The following is a 20067-nucleotide window of genomic DNA, read 5'->3' as shown; positions in this document are numbered from 1 at the left end:
AGTGTACTGGTCTGCTCTGCATATTACATGCATATTTACAGACATGATGCAAAAGAAATAAATAGTATTCACTTTATAGTTACAATCAAAAAATCAACATATTCAAAGGTACAAAGGAAAACAATGTTTTTTAAAATAAATTTGATTGTACAAACATTGTGAAAACCTGGGTGGGCACCAATGCTATTTATCTGAACAAATGCTACTGTTGAATACAGACTGAAGAAAAAACACTAAATGAATGTGGTCAAGCTTCATCCAGACATCTATTATAGAAGATAAATAGTTACGTATCAAGATTGCCCTCTTCTCATTTATATGGAAAAGGCTGACTAAAGACAATATATAACAGGGCGTGTGAGAGGTTTACTTTATTGTTTAGATGCAGATAATACATAAGAAAGATAAAACTGCTTCAGACCTGCATTAAAAACAACATATCAGTGCCAACTACTACTCTGTTATACAGCAGCTATGTAATGAGCTAAAATACTGTGCTAACTTTATACTTTCGCAAGAACTCAGAATACAGTAATATAGTCTTGAGTGCCAATTCCTCTAACTGCATGCATAAGTATTCGCTGAACTTGTTTGAAAATATCTTGTGTTCTATGATTCTTACTTTTCTCAATCTTTTATTCCCTGTCATAATGATATGCAATCCTCATAAACAGTATGAACTGAAGGCCCTTCAGAAATAATTGTTACTGTAAAGGAAAGTTGAAGTATAATGTAACAATCACCCCCCCAGTGACCATGCAAGTACGTTAATGCATTAACTCTAATCTTCTATTAACTCTAGTGCTTTAATTCTAGGAATTCTATTAAACACAACTCTAAATAGATATGAATATTAACATTCACTTCAGTTGATATTACAAAAAATGGTTTGCTTACCTTTAAGACTAGCTGTAGTGTAGCATTCACTGTAAGTTCTTCTTTAAACAAAACTATCACATTTACAGTTTTGCATACTTGCTTCTTCCTCATACTCTCCCCGGAGTTTAGCTTGCTGTTTCCTTTTCAGTTATTTATAAAGGAATTACTCAGTAACTAAAATACATGCAATGGGAACTTGTAGCTTATTACATTTCATAGGATGACTTTCTGAAATGTAATGATTGTATGAATGCTGCATCTGAGAGTGTACTGAAATGTTTCCTGTGTTAAATACCAACAGAACACATACTAATATTACATCTTTGAACTTCTGTCTTTGGCCATGCCATCCATATGGGCAGTATAACGTGTGAATGCCACCAGTTTATGAAATGATGAATATCTCATTAACCCCTTCCCATAGTAGTAATGCTGACTAAGAGAGGGCAAAAACTATATGGCTGTCAAAACATTTCTGCATTCTTACATGACATGTTTCTCAAATATGGTTGTTAAAACATATCTGATGGTTTTGTTAATTGAATACTTTAGCTGAGACTTAATGCAGCCAACTGATGCCCTTTGGAGAGAGATGAACAACTTTCTTTTTACACAGTTTAGAAATGAAACTGATCCTGCATTGCACGACAACCAATCAGGCAGACTTGTATTCCCTGATGTAAGACAGGACAAAGAATACTTTGTTGCATTAGATGAAGGCAAAATAAAATAAAATAAAATAAGGTTAAGACAGTGCAGTCCATTGTTTACCTTAATCAGCTAAGTAACAATTAACAACTCAAAACCTTTTAAAGTATTATATTCTAAATCTTCTTCATATTCTCAATATGTATTTAATTTATTTTATCACTTTTTTTAGCAAATTAAGTAGAAAGAAATTATTTTAAAGCTGATGTTAGAAGATATTTCTTAGAAAAATTAAACAGCAAATGATGCTGTGATTGTTCTTTGCTTTAGAAAAACAGATCTGACAGAAAAAAATGTTGGAATAATAATTTGCATAACTGAAGTTTCACAGAGAGCTAGAAGGCTATGTAACTTAAACCTTTATTTCAATGTGTCAGATACAAAAATGAGAGAAAAGTGAAAGCATGTGAAATAGCTTGTTCTTTGTTTTATGCTGTGTTCTAATGCATTTTATTAAATGCTCATTCAGGGTTCTGTTACTGTACAAATAGAATTAAATGTGCCAGGAAAAAGGTATATGAAATATAGTGACCATTATAGCATACAAAGTAATCATAAGAAGTCAAAATATAAATGAAGATGAAGTAAAAGCGATATTTTATTATATGGATCTGTGACTAAATAGCACTTTTTAAACATCAAGAGTTGTTTTGATAGAAATGTTAAAAGAAAGTTAAAAGAAAATACTTTTTTTTCACCCAGTCACAGTGTTTATAGTGATACGCCATTTCTGAATGACCAAGTCAACATCAGAACAGCTGAGATGTGCAACTATCTTCACGGTGGATTTTCATGTTTGGCTTAATGACCGAATGTTTAATTCTTGAAAAGTCGACTGAATTTCTTTAAAGTCTGAAGAGAAACAGGGCCTGAATTATTGATGTTCAGGGCTGCAGTACGTTTTCTTATCACAGTATCACTCTAAAGGTTTTTCCTTTTTTCAGTGTGACATTATTCTTAGTTCTTACAAGTGAAATAATATTATCACACAAACCAAAGGAAAGATTAAATTGTAGCTAGACTTCATTCAGCTTATTTTTGCATTTTACTTATTGCATCCAGTCTGCCAGTATTTTATCCTAGTGCCTGCCATTGTGTCTGCAGCAAGCAGAGTCTAACAAAATGTGTATATTCAGAATGAAACATGTAGCAAGGCCCTTTTATTTCTGCTCAGTTTAGAGATCAGGGAATTGCACAGGCTGAAACAGCTCCTAGCTTTAGCTGTGCTATATATATATATATATATATATATATATATATATATATATATATATATATATATATGGGTCTACCTGACAACACCGACACATCACAACACCGACAATGAAATCACCGACACCACATAACCGACAGTTCACAAACATGAAACCTCACATGCCCGACAACTAAATCACTGACACCACATAACCGACAGTTCACAAACACGAAACCTCACATGCCCAACACACCATAATAATGACAATCAACAAACAAAACAAATCCCCTGTCCAAAAAAACACACACAACACAAGCACACCAAAATCCTTACAAACCCACACTAAACCTCACATACACAACTATCAACAACCTTAACCCAAACGCTAACCCTAAGGTCCGTCACTATCGCACACTCACCTAACCCGTGCCCTAACCCTGACTCACTTAACCCGCCCCTAACCCAAAGACTATCACTACCGCACACTTACCTAACCCGCGCCTTAACCCCAACTCACTTAACCCGCCCCTAACCCAAAGACTATCACTACCGCACACTTACCTAACCCGCGCCCTAACCCTAACTCACTTAACTCACCCCTATCCCTACAGACCGTCAATATCGCACGCTTACCTTACTCACACCCTAACGTCCGTCACTACCGCATACTTACACAGCCTTTTCCCATGTCGGTGTTCTCAGCGTCGGTGTTTTTATCCGTCGTTCTTCTCAGTTGTCGATCTTCTGGCGTCGGTGTTCTCAGTGTCGGCGTTCTGAGCTGTCGACGTTGTCAGGTAGACCCAGATATATATATATATATATATATATATATATATATATATATATATATATATATATATATATATATATATTATATTATATATATCTGTGTGTGTGTGTATGTGTGTATATGTATATATATCAATATATTTATCATACATGCATACATACATACATACATTCACATATATACACGCGTGTGTGTGTGTGTGTGTGTGTGTGTGTGTGTGTCTAAAAAAATCAGCCATAAAGGTATCACATTGTTCCCTTACAAAATGTAAGAAGGAGTTTATGGTGTCACTATTGGAGAATTTTTAAATTGTGATAAAATAACAGTGAAGTACACATAGCAAGAGGGTATATCTAAAAATTACTCCATGTTTGTTATTCTTACAGTATTGTGTCAAAAGTAATATACACATAAAGAAACAGTTCCATTGTATCTGAGAATCTGAAATTCTGTTTGTACCTGTTTCTTTTTGTTGCAGCATCCATGGCATCACAGAACTTTGACATCTGCCTTGTGTCAGTACATAAAATCCATCCCTTGGATTTTTCAAATATTAAGAACAGAAGCATGTAGAATATTGCCTATAACTTCTGCAAATAATATGCTGTTCCGCAATCTGATGCTGGCTAAACAGTCATTTTAGCAGTGGTAAACTACAGTTCCCAGTACAAAAAGATCTATTTATCTGAACTCAAAAACTCAAAACATGATTTAACTTGCCAGTATTAAGATTTAGAAGGAAGTTAAAAACAACAAACTATAAAATGTAACTCCTACCTACACTGCAGGACCATATATGCATCATTAAGCCCTTTGTTAGAGGTTAATTCTTCATTAAAAAAAACATTGTAACTGAAGTACATGGACTCATTAAATTGTCTGTAATGATCATTGTGATTGGCACAAATGACATTTAGTTTGTGTACTTTACTTGCATGAACATGTATAATAACATATTACACATGCACACGCAATACAGGACAAACGTTTCTCCAGTGAACCATTTCCATGCGTAGAGATAAACATGAAAACAATTGCTGATATATAACAAACTTATTTTAAAAAGTACAATACATATTTTTCTTAAAAATAACTCATTTTTATAACAGCAATAATCAATATCAGGCCTGGCAGTCATGCAAGTTCCCAAGTCCTGACACTGCCTTAAACTGCTCTGCCCATGGTTAAAGTGGCACAGCCTGCAGGCCCTGCAGTAATTACTGCTGTAATACACCACCATCTTCACCAGAAGCCCTATAATTTCAGTGCATGTCATTTAGACTGTGTGTTACTGTTGTCCACACCAAGACAGCAGCACTGTTTAATCTCACTACACTGGCATGTAAAAAGATGAATATACAATGATAATCTGACTTGGTATTCTTCATATTTAAATGTACCTGTGCATCTTGATTTATGCAACCCTAGGTTGGCAAACGTTAATGCTACCTATTAAATGTCATGTAAAGGATCAAGGGCCAGACTGAGAAATGCAGTTTAGATGGTGTTCACAGTAGATAGGGTATTGCTTCAATTGCTGATAAAGGTGAAATTTATATATACAATAGCACATCTGTCATAAAGCACTCCATGCACTGTAATGTTAAATAAATGACACAATGAACTGGTCAGCATAGCAATATTTGACTGAGTGTTTGACCCAGTGGCTCACTGTTTGGATAGTAAGAACTGCAGAAGAAGGTAGCAGACTCATCAGCCTTGAACTTTATACTTCATTCAGTACAGGAGATATTTGGGAAGGGAGATAAGGCTTGTGACTGCCCAAACATGTAGGCTGAGTCATAGTTTTATGGGATAGGTTGGGGGTCTTTAAGGTTACTAGGTGCACACAGCAAAAAGCCAAGCCTTTGCCTCACATACATATAGGATATTGGCGGCATCTATGGGAAAAAAGAGGATTTTGGATAATAACTGTCCTGCTTCTTACTATCTCTTGCTCTTTTCAAGCACTAAACCCTTACGTATCGCTAGAAAATCTCCTGCTTGTCCACTAACTCTCCTTTTCTTCCTTCTTCCTATCTTAAATATTCTCTGTTACCACTTAACACTAATCCTGGGCAGCTGCAGTGGTGCAGTGGTAGTGTTGTTGCCTCCCAGCAAGAGGTTCTCTAGCTCGATTCTCGGCTGGGGTGGCTTGTGTGTGGAGCCTGCATGTCCTCCCTGCAGTTGCGTGAGTTTCCTCCCACACTTAAAAGACATGCAGCAAGTGGATTGGACACTCCAAATTGGCCCTGTGAGTGTGTGAATGAATGAGTGGTACAGTTGAACCACCATGGCAGGGCCAGCCACCTGGTGCTGTAAATCTTACCTCAAGGTGATTGTCACTGTTGAAGTGACATCCCGACCCCAAGTGCACAGTGGGAAAAGGGGTTGAGGATGAACCTATCTCTTTTAATACTAATCCAACATTTCCTACCTTTTTCACCTTTTACCAAGTTTATTTCAAACATGTCTCATAGCTCTTTAGGTGATTTTGCTATTAATTAATGAAATGCTGAATATTTGACTTGCTGATTACTTACATTCCTGTTTACTATGTCCTTTATGTAATGCTTTTTTTTCCAGAGCTTTTTTCCCCCAGGAAAAAAGTTTCATAGCTCTTGACATTATACTGCTATTAATTAATGGTACTCTGTTTAAATTTGTATATTTGTTGATTACTTGTGCATGACAGTTTACTATATTCTTTATGAAATGTTGGAATTTTTCCCTGGGCCTCCGCTGAAAAGGGTTAGCTTTCTGTACAGCCAGACTATCCTGGTAAACAAATACAATAAATAAATAAGTAAACATTCATATTACAGTGTTTCTTGTAGATTGTCACTTGAACTTGGTGAAGGTGCAGGTAGGGAGATGAGTTGTCAGTATATAAAGTGTATAGCTGTGTACCCAAATATATGGAAGATTCAGATGTGTTAGGTATGAAGGTGTGCCATTCTACATAAGCTAAATGGTCTGGGAGCCTGTACATATACAGGTTGAAGACAGTCTCTAGGGAGGTGGCCTGTCACTTTAGAAGTCCATGGCCTTGAACGCTGTATAATTGCTAGTAAAAGATTAGGCAATTTCTAGCAGGGATTCTATTTAACTAGGTATAGAAGGACCTACTTAGGCATTTTTTCAACAATGACTCAGTGCATACACACACACACACACACACACACACACACACACATGCACACACACACGCACACGCACACGCACACACACACACACACACACACGTGCATGTACACACTTTTTTCTATGTGTATTTTCGTTTAAAAGCATGAAAATGCAAGAAAAACTACGCTATGCCCCCCACACCCCCCCTAACTATATATAACAACTCCAGGGTCACACAACATTGAGGAGGGGGGGGGGGGCAAATCCCTGTTAAGTGCCTTGAATACTGGTTGTCAACCAAATGAGCTGTCGACCAAATAAATGTTGATCAAATGGTCTGTCGATCTTCTGAAGTAGACCCATATATATATATATATATATATATATATATATATATATATATGTATGTATTTATATATATATATATATATATATATATGTATGTATTTATATATATATATATATATATATATATATATATATATATATATATATATAAGCTATTGTTGTTTACATTTTTTATCATGTGGCAGATTGTCACAAATATTTATCGATAACGTCTTCTGTCAAAAGTTAAAAGAACTTTTGAAAAACATTGTTTTTAGGGAGCATTTCAACCCACTGAAAAATAATTGTCTGAATGCCATACATCAAGGTAATGTGGCCAAACAACATTTGGTGTTAATTTTTCTTTCTCTTTTCTACACTGTTTGTGACATCAGAGTAGGTCTATACATACCTTTGGAGGTATGGAGGGGGTGCAGATGGGGTTATTTTTTTAGCAAGAACCTTGCTTCTGTAGGGGAAGGAAGATATCTGCAGCTTTCACAGTCCTACAATTTACTATAAACTAACTCCTAGATCACAAAACAGCAGTGAAAAGAAGAAACTTCTTTAACTACACTATCAGTCTCACACTTATTTGGTACAATGCAATTAGCTATAACTATAAATGAAACAAAATCGATATAAATATATTATGCTTCCTGCTTTGACAAACTGACGATTTTTGGGATGCATGGCTAGGCTCAAAAAGGCCGTTGTGGTCGTTAGCCTAGTAAACACATATGAACCCACTTCTCAACAACACCAAATACTGGTGTCCCTTACTACATCAAATAAGTTTGTGAGTGACAGAGAGAATAACTATTACAATGTGTGTAATGTATGTGCTTATATACATAGACTGCCTGTGGGATATGGTGCCTCTACATAACGCCACATAGTACTAATTTCTGCTACTATACCTGTAGTATGTGTGCACCAGTCCTGTATGTGATGTAGATACACAACACAGTTATCTCTGAATTGCTTCATTACTTGTACCTATTCTGAAAAGCTCATTTGCATGTGTTCTGAGCATCAGCTGTCTGCTTGGTGTGCAGTAATATAGCCATTCTGTAGCCTTGTTATGTGATTGCCTCTGAATCAGTGCTTGACTTTTTCATGCAACTTTATATGTGCTTGCTCAGCGCAGTGTGTGCCATGTCTCTAAACATTTGGTCTTTAGAAGAGGATGAACTTATTTCTTGAGGTCCCAGTATTTATTTTATTTTTATTTTATTTTATTTGTATTTGTTTAACAGGGTAGATCACTGACCTCCATGGTCCATTTTCAGATTCAGCATGGGAGGGGTGTCTGGTTAAGTGGCTTGCTCAAAGTTTAATGGTTAGGCTGAAGGAATCAAACTCCTTGGGTGGTGCAGTGGTGCAGCAGTTAACATTGTTACCTCACAGAAAGAGGTTCTCCAGTTTGATTCTTGGTTGGGGTGCCTTCTTTGTGGAGTCTGCATGTCCTTCCTGTGCTTGTGTGGGTTTCTTCCAGGTACTCCGGTTTCCTCCCACATTCCAGAGACATGTGTCTGGAGCATTTCTCCCCAGGCCTCTGCTGAAAATAGGTTTTGTCCTAATCAGACTTTCCCAGTCAACAAATGAAAAATAAATAAATTGGACCACAGGTAACACCTGGTTACCAGCTCCTTAATCCTGTAAGCCAACTGCCAGACTTTAAGTAATACACCATTTGCAGTGTCACTGCAGGGATACTGATGATCTCTCTGGTTAATCAGTAATGTTTAAGAGTGTAGCGTTTTTTGTTCTGTCATAAGCATTCAACTTTATTTCCATGTCTTTGAAACATGGCATATGGCAAAGAAACAGTGAGTGGAGGTCTGTAGTTGAGAACAGCTGAAGAAGTATCAGATTATACTAACAACTTCACTAAAACATTTGGTAAACATTTTTGCTAAAAAAAAAAAAGAAAAATATACAGATCAGTCTACACCATGGAAGATGGAAGATGTAACATGATAATGTGGCCTGCTGTAAAGCATATTCTAATAATATATTTTACAGATAATTTACTTTCAAGAATTGCTTTCTGTGCTTTCTCCTACTTAGAGTACCTTCTGAGAAGTTAAGAATGCCAATACTTCTATTTATGCATTCATTCAACATTTATTTATTTATTTATCTATTGAGGATAAAATGGCAGTTGTGATTTTGTCTGTGGATGAATTATTAGTGGTTCTATCTTTTGCTTGGAAGGCAGGTATTTGCACACTACATAAAAGAGCAGAAATACATACAAATATAATTTCCAACAGTTTGTACAGCATGAATGGCCTTTTTATATTTGCAAGTTGTTCTGCCATGGAAGCAGACCCTGAGAAGAGAATCTGTGACCTCTGACCCCATAGGCAGTGACAGCAGTCCTGAGTAACTTCTTTAAGGAACAAATAAAAATGACTTATTAGGTGAGGAGCAGGATCAAAGTGTTCTCCCATCCTATCCTAGTTTATGTGAAATCATTCATCTATGGCATAAACCAAAATGGTTTCTTGTCTATAAAAATGAAAATGCATGTTCTAATGTCAGTGTATAACAAATCCAAAGCATAGCTTTAGCTATTTTTCTGCTTGAACTTTAACCTACATAAATGACAACATCAACCAAATATTCTTACTGATGATTCCTAACATATTTAGTTATATGCTTCAGCTATAAAACTGTTCCCTTCCCTTATCTATGGATACATTGTATAATTATATATACTGAAAACTGTTATCAACCAAAAAAACATATATTTTTGATGTTGGTAGTTTAGGAAAACAAATATGCATACAAGATGTGTAGGCAACACATAAATATACCAGTACAAAATTTTGGAGCAGCATGGAATTCCTGCATGTTACATGGATTGTAATATATAAGAGCAGATTAACGAATAAGTAAATTATTGAATGATAGTCACCATTAACCTCCTTCTTTCCTATATGAACTGTGCATATACAATGTGCAGGTCTTGTATTCAGTCCTGATGCATGCTCAGTTGTACATAACGCTATTATATATTTACTGGAAGAATGTCTGAGATGTAACATTGAAGTCTACAGTCATCCTAATAACTCAAAATAACTAGGAGAGAAAACTCACTACCTATATACTAGCAACAACTTTCTTTTATCTTGCAATGTATAGTTTTACACTTTACAGGAAAAACACACAGATGCTCATACCTTTATCAAGTTGCAGAGATTTCACTAAATTTTGTACAATTTTCTTCCATTTAAACAAAAAAAATGAACATGTTTATAGGAAAAGAAAACACAAAGACATGAAAAGCAGTGAAGAAAAATGACTAGAAAAGTAAATGTGCTGTTTTTTAAATGCATGGAAGGGAAGAAACTAATATGGTACATGATACATGGTACAGAAGACAGAATGAGTGTGCGTGTGTTCATGTGTCTGAGACTGAGAGAGAGAGACAGTGAAAGAAAGAGAGAGAGAGAGAGAGAGAGAGAGAGAGAGAGAGAAGGTGAATTTTATTGGCAGAAGGGTGAACCAAAAGGGAAAAGTATAAGAGGGTGGCCTAATGGTTAAGGTGTATGCTGTACAAGGGCTAATTGGCTAGGATTAAAATGGCTCGCAAGGGCAGTTAGCCTAGTACTAATCAATGAACCTGTAAGAAAATCCAGCAAAATACTTGTCTTTTCAGGGGGTGATTCCATGGGGAGTGGTGGGAATATAATCAATAACTTTCCAAAAAAAAAAATCACAGAACAATCTTTTCTATGAAAAAAGAATAACATATATGAACATCTGTGAGAAGGGACAAGACAGAGAGTCAGATTTGGGTGGATGTCCTTGCTGATAAGATCATTTATAAATTATGATATATAAGGCGGCAGGGCAAGTAAACATTTAAGGATTAAAATGTAAGACTGACTTTGTGGTGTTTGCCAGTGGGGTTTACAAGCCTGCCACTAGTAATGTTTTATTTCTAGCCAGATCATATTGTACAGGCCTTTTTAAAACACATGATAAATTTCAAATGACTAGCATGGATATTTTAAGAAAGTCTTTGACCTTATGAATGTCTCAAGTAATGGAGAATACAGTGTTCTAAAAGAATGTTATGTAGAATTCAAAATTATACAAAGTAGCCAGTTTTTGCAGGATGGTGACAGGTGATAATGTCACTAATTCACAAAGGGGTGAGGAGGGAACACATTAGACCCAAACAATTTTAAACCCATCAGTCTGACCAGTATTTCTTACAGAATCAAGAAGTGTCATAAAGAAGCATTTCAAAATGATCTATTTGACTTGGACATGACTGAGCTTTTTTAAGGCCACATTGCCTTTTGAATTCTTTGTCATTCTTTGCATCATTTAAGATAAGCACTTGAAAAAAAAAAGATAGACTGAGTGTTTTACTTATCTTACCCTTGTAAGATGTTTACCACTCTTCCACATTAAAGAATAGCTAACCAGTTAAAAGCATTACATAGCAATCTGTATGTAGTTAGATGGATAAAATATTAACTCCACCCTAGAACTCAAAAAAACATATTTTTTTCATTGTATCTTTGTTTTTGAGCTATTTTAATGCCTCATAATCACTCTAAGTGCTTCTTTTATCATTTTAATGCGTTTCTTTCAAAATGGCGGATGATGGGGCCTGCCTTGGTAACGTGATCTTATCTTGTTGCTTTCCTTCCTTCTTCCCAGAATGCATTTCAAGTCCTCTTTATATGACTCATGTCAGACATAAGGAAGTGTTGTTTTCTCATTCCATTAAAATATAATGGTAGGACTATGAAGCATTGTCATCTAAACACACCTTCTGTAAAAGAGCTGCTTCTCTGTTTACCTGACTGAGCCTCCTTTATCTGTCTGCCAGAGCTTGTTCTGCGTATAAATAGCTGTTAGCTACTTGCAACAAAAGAAAGCAGATAAAAAACAGTTGTTTTTAAGAAGAGTCTTTTGTATTCCTAACAAACTTGATAAACCCTCCCCCATACTCTCATGCCAAGGTGTGAAAACTCCCACTGCAGTAAATAATCTTTGCAATACATTTACAAGTGACAAGTAGTAGGACTCAAAACCTAGTCTGTCTGCTACTACCCAACGCCTTCAGTGGGAGGATTTTTCTCTCTCATGAATGATGCAGACTTAAAATGTACTTTACTAGTCCCTCAATTATTTCTGTCACATTCCCCCTCTTTTTTTCTATTTCATATTTATTTATACTTTGGTAACCAGGAAAGTGGACTGGTCCCAGGACCCTTTTCAGCCACAACATAAGCTACACTGGCAAAGATAAGAACAATTATTAAATGCACTTATCAATACAAATAAAAAAAAAAAATACTGACAGAAAGACATTGACCAAGATTGCATGTGGAACACATAGCCAATGTGTGAGTGACCAAGTAAATCAATGAGTGCATTTACTAGAATGTATACATTAATAATGCTTAACTATACTATGTTGTTTATTATAAATAATTCATTGTATGCATACATATTGCAGGCACACACACACACACTTTTGTACACATAGTGTATGTGTGTTTATGTACATGTATATAAAGTACATGTGTACAAAAGTGTGTGTGTGTGTGTGTGTGTGTGTGTGTGTGTGTGTGTGTGTGTGTGTGTGTGTGTGTGTGTGTGTGTGTGTGTATTTAAACACAGTTAAGTGTGTGTGTGTGTGTGTGTGTGTGTGTGTGTGTGTGTGTGTGTGTGTGTGTGTGTGTGTGTGTGTGTGTGTGTGTGTGTGTTTAAACACAGTTAAGTATGTCTGATTTCCTTTTCTTGTGTTCTTAATGCTAGGGCACATAGTAAATGTATGTTAAAATAAATTCAGCTGTATATTATGGTTGCTCTCTGACAATGCAAGGACTGACTCAAAGTCAGTGGGAATCTCTTACAATGGATCTGCATGTGCCAGATATGCACTCCCCTCTGAAAGGATATTGCACAAAGCATAAAATAATTTTTTATGAACAGTTTCAATGCACCTAGTTGATAGGGTTGCCACCTGACTCTCTTTCTGCAGTTCTGGCCTGTGTGTGTGTGTGTGTGTGTGTGGGGGGCTGAAAATGGTAAATGCATTTATACTTTACAATAAAAAATATTTACTGACTTTTCTCTAAATGTCACAAAAATCTTTGCTACTACTCAAGTTATCTTAACACAAGTTATTATAAATAACACTTAAAGCTTAGAATTTCAATAATGTGTTGCTGCTTATGCAAATTTGTCAGAATAGTTGACAATTGCCTTTAAACCCCTGACTGATCTAATTGCTTTTTTTTTGCTATGAAAAGGAAGTCTTAAGTTCTCCTCCCCTCTGCAATAAAAACAGTAGAAACAATTCCACAGCTTTCTGTCTTTTTTTACATCAGCTGCTGTGTTCTTGACATTAGCAGGATTAATTACCCATCTAAGATTGACAGCAGTACCTGACAGGGTAAACTACAGATTTAACTGTGTCTATGATATGTCATGCAGGTGAAGACGAATTTCACTGCAAAGTATGTGAGAAGTTGAGTTTTAAAAAAAAGTAGGTGGGCTTTCCCTTCCTTTGACTCCAATGCAAGGAAATAAAAGTTTTAAAAACTACAAGCAAGTTTCTGGTACATACACAATGGTGGAACCATGTTGTAGGGAGAAAAGAAACCTAACGATTGAGTTAAACTGTATGAGAGGGTCAAGCACAAAAGGAAGCAGTTTATCTCTGCAGATTGTTTACTGTCTGTCCTGATGGAGTTTACCAGTCATGTTCCACTGGATTATGTATTAAAGCCATAGCCAGCCTTAGGTATAGGCCAACTAGGCGGCCACCTAGGGTGCCGCTGTAGCAGGGGCACTTTTCCAGTATTTATTTGGTGTAGGTAGACCAGGATGGGGGCACCAGATGGTGTGGCGGGGGCGCCGTGGAGCCCTTTTGCCTAGGGCACCAGTTGAACTAAGGCCGCTCCTGATTAAAGCCACTTCTTTTCTCAAGTGTAAACATGAGAAGCAGCCTCTGGATAACTATATATTTTAATAACTGTAAACTGGGTAAAATAATTACTTTAATAAGTGATGCTAAAATTCTCCGAGATAGTCTATAGCAGTTCATACATTTTGCCATAATAGTGACTTCACTTTAATGTCAGTATACTAGCATCATGAAACTTGGCAGAAAAGAAAATTATTTGCGATTACAAAACAAATATTTAAACCATTAAAAATGAGGCCATGATTAAGCATCGAGAGACAGTACAAGACAGCAATTTAAACTTTGACCAGTGTGTTACTATGAAACTTAGAAAAGCATATTTATTATCCTTTGTTGACCAGGTTAGTCTCACCAGGCTAGTAGCCTTTTTTCAGGGAAGCTCCATGGTGGTATTTATACTACTATTCTGTAGTCCATCTAATTTTATGTCCAGTTATGCAAAGGAGATTACTGCTCCATTTTATACCACACTGATCTGGCCCATTATTGAAATATTTTAAATTTGTATATTTTTCACAAGCCATCTGAAACAAATGATAAAATCGATTCCATACTAGAAGCAATCCTTAGTCTGTCAAACATGAGTTGTTGTTGCTATTTGGAAAGGCTTTGAGAATTGTCATTATATTCTGTTTGCTACACATGCATCAGGTCTGTTGGTCAATGTGCAACTTGGACAATTGGATGGGAAACTGGAAATTCATCCCTGGTTTGGCATCTATGTCTCTAATAGACCCAGGTAACCTGTAAATGGTTCATCTTTCAGGCCCATGCTTATAATTATCAAGGGTATCAGAACTTGTCAGAGATTTGGGATGCATGGCTAGGCTTAAAAAGGCCCTTGTAGTCATTAGTCTAGTAAACACCTATGAACCTCTATGAACTATATATTAGCTCCCAAGATTATGGCTATAGAAAGTAGAAAATTACCAATTGTAGACAATGTCAGTGGCTGAAGAGGTAGTACATTTTCCTTTGGTGCTGGAACATCAGAAGGTTAGGTTCTATTCCTATTCCAGGTGACTGGATTAATTGCCCATTACTGACACTGCAGTGTAGTATTAGGGAATGCTGCACTTTTGAGTGTGCCATCCTTTAGATGCGATGTAAAACTGAGGTCTAATTTGCCTAGGTTGGTGGTAGCTCAGCTGGATGTAAAAGATCCCATGGCACTTCTCAAAAAAAAAAAGGAATACGGTTAATTTCCAAGTGCCCTACCCAAATTTAACTTAGCATAAATGCCACCTCTAGTCTATCCTGAAAAGAGGTTTCTATCCTAGTGGGACTAACTCAGTCAGCAAATGAAAAATAAATAAATAAATACATTTCAGCTATATATCTGGGAACTAGAAATATTAACCTTCCATATGAACTTCCTCAAAGGAACATGATTAATTGATTGCACAGAACAAATATGTATCATGGTTTGATGCTCACACAAAATCTACCAACAGACCTGGCAAGCTGCAAGATATCTCTGGAGCTGCATCTCTCACTATTATTAAAATATTTTTGATAGGCGCATTTTGCTTCCTTAATGGTAAAGAGGGATTATATGATATGGTGGTGCTATTACAGTAACATAACATTTGTTGCTACTTCCACATCACTAAATATACACCTCATACAGAATGCAACTTTACTGATCCTTCGTCACACACACAACTATCTTGCAGCATTCATCCAAAAATGAATTCCCATAAGCAATTGAAGAACGTAGAACAAATATCACATACAGCCACAATGAAGTATTTCAACAAGCTTAAGTCATATCAACTACAGATTAAACTGAATTATGACATTGAAGAAATCCCCAGAAAAGTCAATGATTCTATTATAGATAGTCTGATGAATTATTGTTATAATTACTGTAGACTTCTGAAGAGAAAAAGAGTTTGAAATTTCAGATGTGAGATTTGGGTGATTGTCTAGTAACCAAAAATGTTATATTCATATTTAAACAATATCTTGTTTTTAAGAAATTGTTCTCATTAGTTCCAGAAATGTTTGCACTAAAGTCAACAATTTTCTGAGCATCACATTACTCTGCAAAAATCTTGGGCTGTCATTTAAGCATAGCGTCAAGGATGAAATGATCTTGAAGGATAGTTTTAATTTATAAATATAGTCTGACAAATGTATTTATACGAAAATGCTATGCATTTGCTACCGCCATATACAATTCTTTGAACTGCAAAAATGTGTTAGAAGTAATGCACCCTAACCATGCGGATGAACATTTCATTTACTAAAGGCTTTAAACAACTCAAATGTGGTTCTAGTTTGAGTCTGTCCTCTTCGAATAACAATGTTTATTTGCTTATTTACTGCATTGAAAGAAAAGTAAAGTACATCAAACCAATTCTACTAATCCATAAACGAATATTTTCTTTAACTGTAAATCACAGAGTCTCCCATAGTTTACTCCCATGGAAGATAACAGCGTGTGACACAGATTAGATGTTTTTCCATGATTTATCACTTGGTTTCTTGCTTTACTCTTCTGTTCTGTTTTGGTGATGAATAGTTCAAACATTTACCTGTCTCCACCTGAACTGCAGTAAACATCTGATGTACCATAACTGGATTTCAGGTTCTTTTAAAAAGTAGAACTGCTGAAATGTATACAGATCTTAATTTCTGGAGTCAGCATGGCCTGGTAACATTTTACAATCCAATGGGCTTAATGGGAACCACGTCCTTGAGCCTATTGGTAAATGTTCTTTTTGGTACCAGTGCTGGAAACTGTTAATTATGCTACAGAATGAATACTGGCAGAATACTGAGTTATCACTGAAAAAAGAAACTGATATACTTTTGACTCTGTATGCTGTACCGTGTGTAATACATTTCAAATGTATTTTGACTGCTGAAAAATTAATAAAGTAGAATTTATAAAAGCATTGAAGAACTTACATTTCTGAAAAGGGAATACTACATGCATGAGAGTGAATAACCAGCCCTTTTTCTGTGGTAATGCTGTTATTTTGTGTGGTGTGGTTACTGTTTGAAGAAGTTCTTTCACAGAAGTGGTCAGGTAAAACTACCTTGAAGCTCACTCTGGTCAGTGTCACATGATATGGAAATGTTCTGAAGCTAGGTCAAGTTTTGCAGTGGTTGAAATACAGTCTGGTTTATTTATACCTGTGTCACACACACACACACACACACACACACACACACACACACACACACACACACACTCTCTCTTATACAGAAATGTGACTTTGAAGAAGCATCGCTCACTGAAGCAGAGCTCAGTAATTACCTCACTCAGTTTATTTTGCACAGAAACCTTCCCTGTTCTGATTATTTGATCTAAACATATTAATAATATTAATGTGCCTGATAAATTGTTTGATAATCTGACACAGATGCATGGCATTAATCCAGGATATATGTGCAAACAGCTTCCTTACTTTCCTGTTCCTACCCCCTTAACACGTAGCATACATCTGGAATGCTTTTTTTCCATTTCCACATTATAATCCTAAAGCCCTTTGCTAACACAATGCCAATGATCTATACCTTGTAATACTTCACATTACTTTCTATTGACATTTTAATAAAAAAAGGTCTGCTTACAATGTTTGGTGTATGTTTGGTAAATGCGCTGATTGCTGAAGAGGGACTTAACACATGAAAATGTACTGCTTGTTATATAAACAACTGTAATTGGGAAATAAAAGTGCTTAATTCACTGGCAAGAAAAATGTGTGCTTGTATTTTCTTTCTGAAAGTTATGCACTGACAGCACTAAATGGTTGTCTTGAAATAATGTATCTACATAAAATATGCTGAAGTTTTCTCTAGATTATGCTGACATCATCTGCATAAATGAAAAAAATAAGACCGTATAACAAAAAAGTGATGTTTTTGTAACTGTCAAAAAGGGATTGGCACAATAGATAGATTAGTCTTATTTATCTAAAGCACTTAGAAGAATCTTTGTAAAATGATACCATATGACTTTTTCCTGTAAAAATATTAGAAAGGCTTAAATAATGCATTAAGAGTCTCATGCATCTGCCATAGATTTATCTATGCATCAGGAACATTCTAATTTTACAGCTGTCAAAATTCAGAGCACACATCATCATTTACAATTAAAACAATATACTTTGAAAGTGGTGTGGAATCAGTTTGCTAGATTTATCATGCATCAGACATATACCAGGAGCTAGTTCCCCATTTTACTCTGTTGTGGTGTACAGACCCCATCTACCTTGTTTCTCTCTTTTAGTAATGAAGTGAGCATAGATCAAATGAATTGCAGAGGAGGTCTTTGTGAGTCCATCTATATGAACGGATGTAAAGGACTTCACCTTTGGCATTCATATGTAGATGCAGGTGTGATGCATAATTCTGAGGCTTGTAGTAATCATTCCAAGCCCATGGGCAAAAATACTACTCTTAACTACACAGGTAAATCCTAGGAGGTAGTTTTCTGGAATGTATGACCACAGTGAAACACACTCTGGCAGTAAAAGAGGCATTAACACTTGAATAATAGTTTTCAAGCACCAACAACAGTGTCATTGCTGTTAAAGTAAGTCTGAACTAGAGGCCAGAAATTAAGAAGCTAAATACAGGGGGTTTCTATTATCTACTGTGCATTTTCTATACTTCTCAACATGTTAACCTCTATTATAATCAGGCACCATTAATTTTATTGAAAAGTTTCATATGCTGGACAACCAAGGATTATATAACAAGAAATGATACTTACAGTATACATTTTGGACACTTTATAATAAAGACATTTTGGTTGTGTTGTTGTTGTCTTTCGGCTTTTCCCGGTTAGGGGTCACCGCAGCGGAACTCCGGTCCGCTAATGATTGGCAGTAGATTTTTACAAACGCCGAGGTGCCAGCTCGATGTTCAACCTTCAACAAAGGCACGCCCATTTACACATGTCTTTCGAATGCCCACCCAACTGCGGGGAGGAAATGCAGACTCCACGCAGAAGCCACTCCCCGCACTCCAGCCAAGAATCGAACGGGAGAACCTCTTGCTGTGAGGCAACAACACTACTGCTGCACCACCGCAGATAATAAAGTCATTTTGGTACTAACAGATAATTAATCAAAAAGTACAGCAAACATTTTTTGAGGTGTGAAGCAGAAAGGTTCTTAGCTGAAGTGATACTTAAAGTGCTTACATGTGTTATATTCATGTTTACGTAGCGAAACTGGAATGTCTGAAAAACATAACCTTCCAAACGACCTGTTGGGCTAACCACAAAGTATTACCGTGATGTGCATGAATCCATATTTGCCAGTTGCTAGTGTGCACAGCATCTGAACAGTATAGCATTCTCATCTCATTTTAATACATGACCCAGCACAGAATAACAGTTAAAGGTAGCCGGGTTTTCCAACATCACTTGTGGAGCAGCTCTCTTTGAAGTCAGACTTTGTAGGAGCTTTTGACTGATTTATTCAAATCTGTATGCATTAACAGCTTTGCAGTGATGCAATCCATTTCTATCCGTGTTTATTCTTTTTGCCTTTTTACATATATTATTACTGTTAACATTGTTTAAGTACTGTCCGTTACATTAATTTATATGTGCCTGCAGAATTTTAGCAGTTCTTTTTTATTCTAGGTAGTAAAAACTTTACATCTGTGGACAACAGTAGATACAAATGTCAATGATTTAAGCAAATATTTCTGAATTAATTAAGAAATTGACTTCAGATTTTCCAAGTAGTGCTTGAATACATGTGACCTGGTATTTAGAAATGGACCTGTAGACTCCATCCAGACATATTTGCTGTTGATAAATAGCCACATTTTATTATAGCTCTAAACTGAACTATGTGACTGAAAAAGAGAAAGTAAAGAAAAAGAAAAACTAATACTTCTTGGCCTAAGGGCTGCTAACATCACTTTCCCTAAAAGAACGCCTGAAAACTACAATGGAGCCCTTAACTGGGTAAAACAAACTCCTTGATTTCCTTTCCAAATTATTATGCTTTAAATACATGATAATTATGATATTGAGCCCACTTATACACATTGTGGAAAAGGCAGCACACAGGCAAAAGATGACTTCTCTGGATCAACTATTCT

The 20067-nt window shown here is 36.0% G+C and overlaps 1 protein-coding gene and 1 long non-coding RNA gene across 6 annotated transcripts in view; both read left to right on the top strand.

Moving 5' to 3' along the window:
- The window catches only part of LOC122794516, a 157127-nt gene extending 139422 nt beyond the window's left edge, over window positions 1-17705 (top strand). Inside the window, exon 2 of the long non-coding RNA XR_006363649.1 lies at window positions 16401-17705. This is a non-coding gene — a long non-coding RNA (uncharacterized LOC122794516). The remainder of the gene's footprint in view (window positions 1-16400) is intronic.
- The window catches only part of PRDM16 (PR/SET domain 16), a 2576872-nt gene that overhangs the window by 139728 nt on the left and 2417077 nt on the right, over window positions 1-20067 (top strand). The gene's annotated exons all lie outside the window — the stretch shown is intronic.

This window comes from Protopterus annectens, chromosome 2.part1 (genome assembly GCF_019279795.1).
Source record: "Protopterus annectens isolate FY-2018-M chromosome 2.part1, PAN1.0, whole genome shotgun sequence".
Lineage (NCBI taxonomy): Eukaryota > Metazoa > Chordata > Ceratodontiformes > Protopteridae > Protopterus > Protopterus annectens.
The sequence above is the reverse complement of the archived record's forward strand: the minus strand, read 5'-3'. Positions and strand labels throughout refer to the sequence as shown.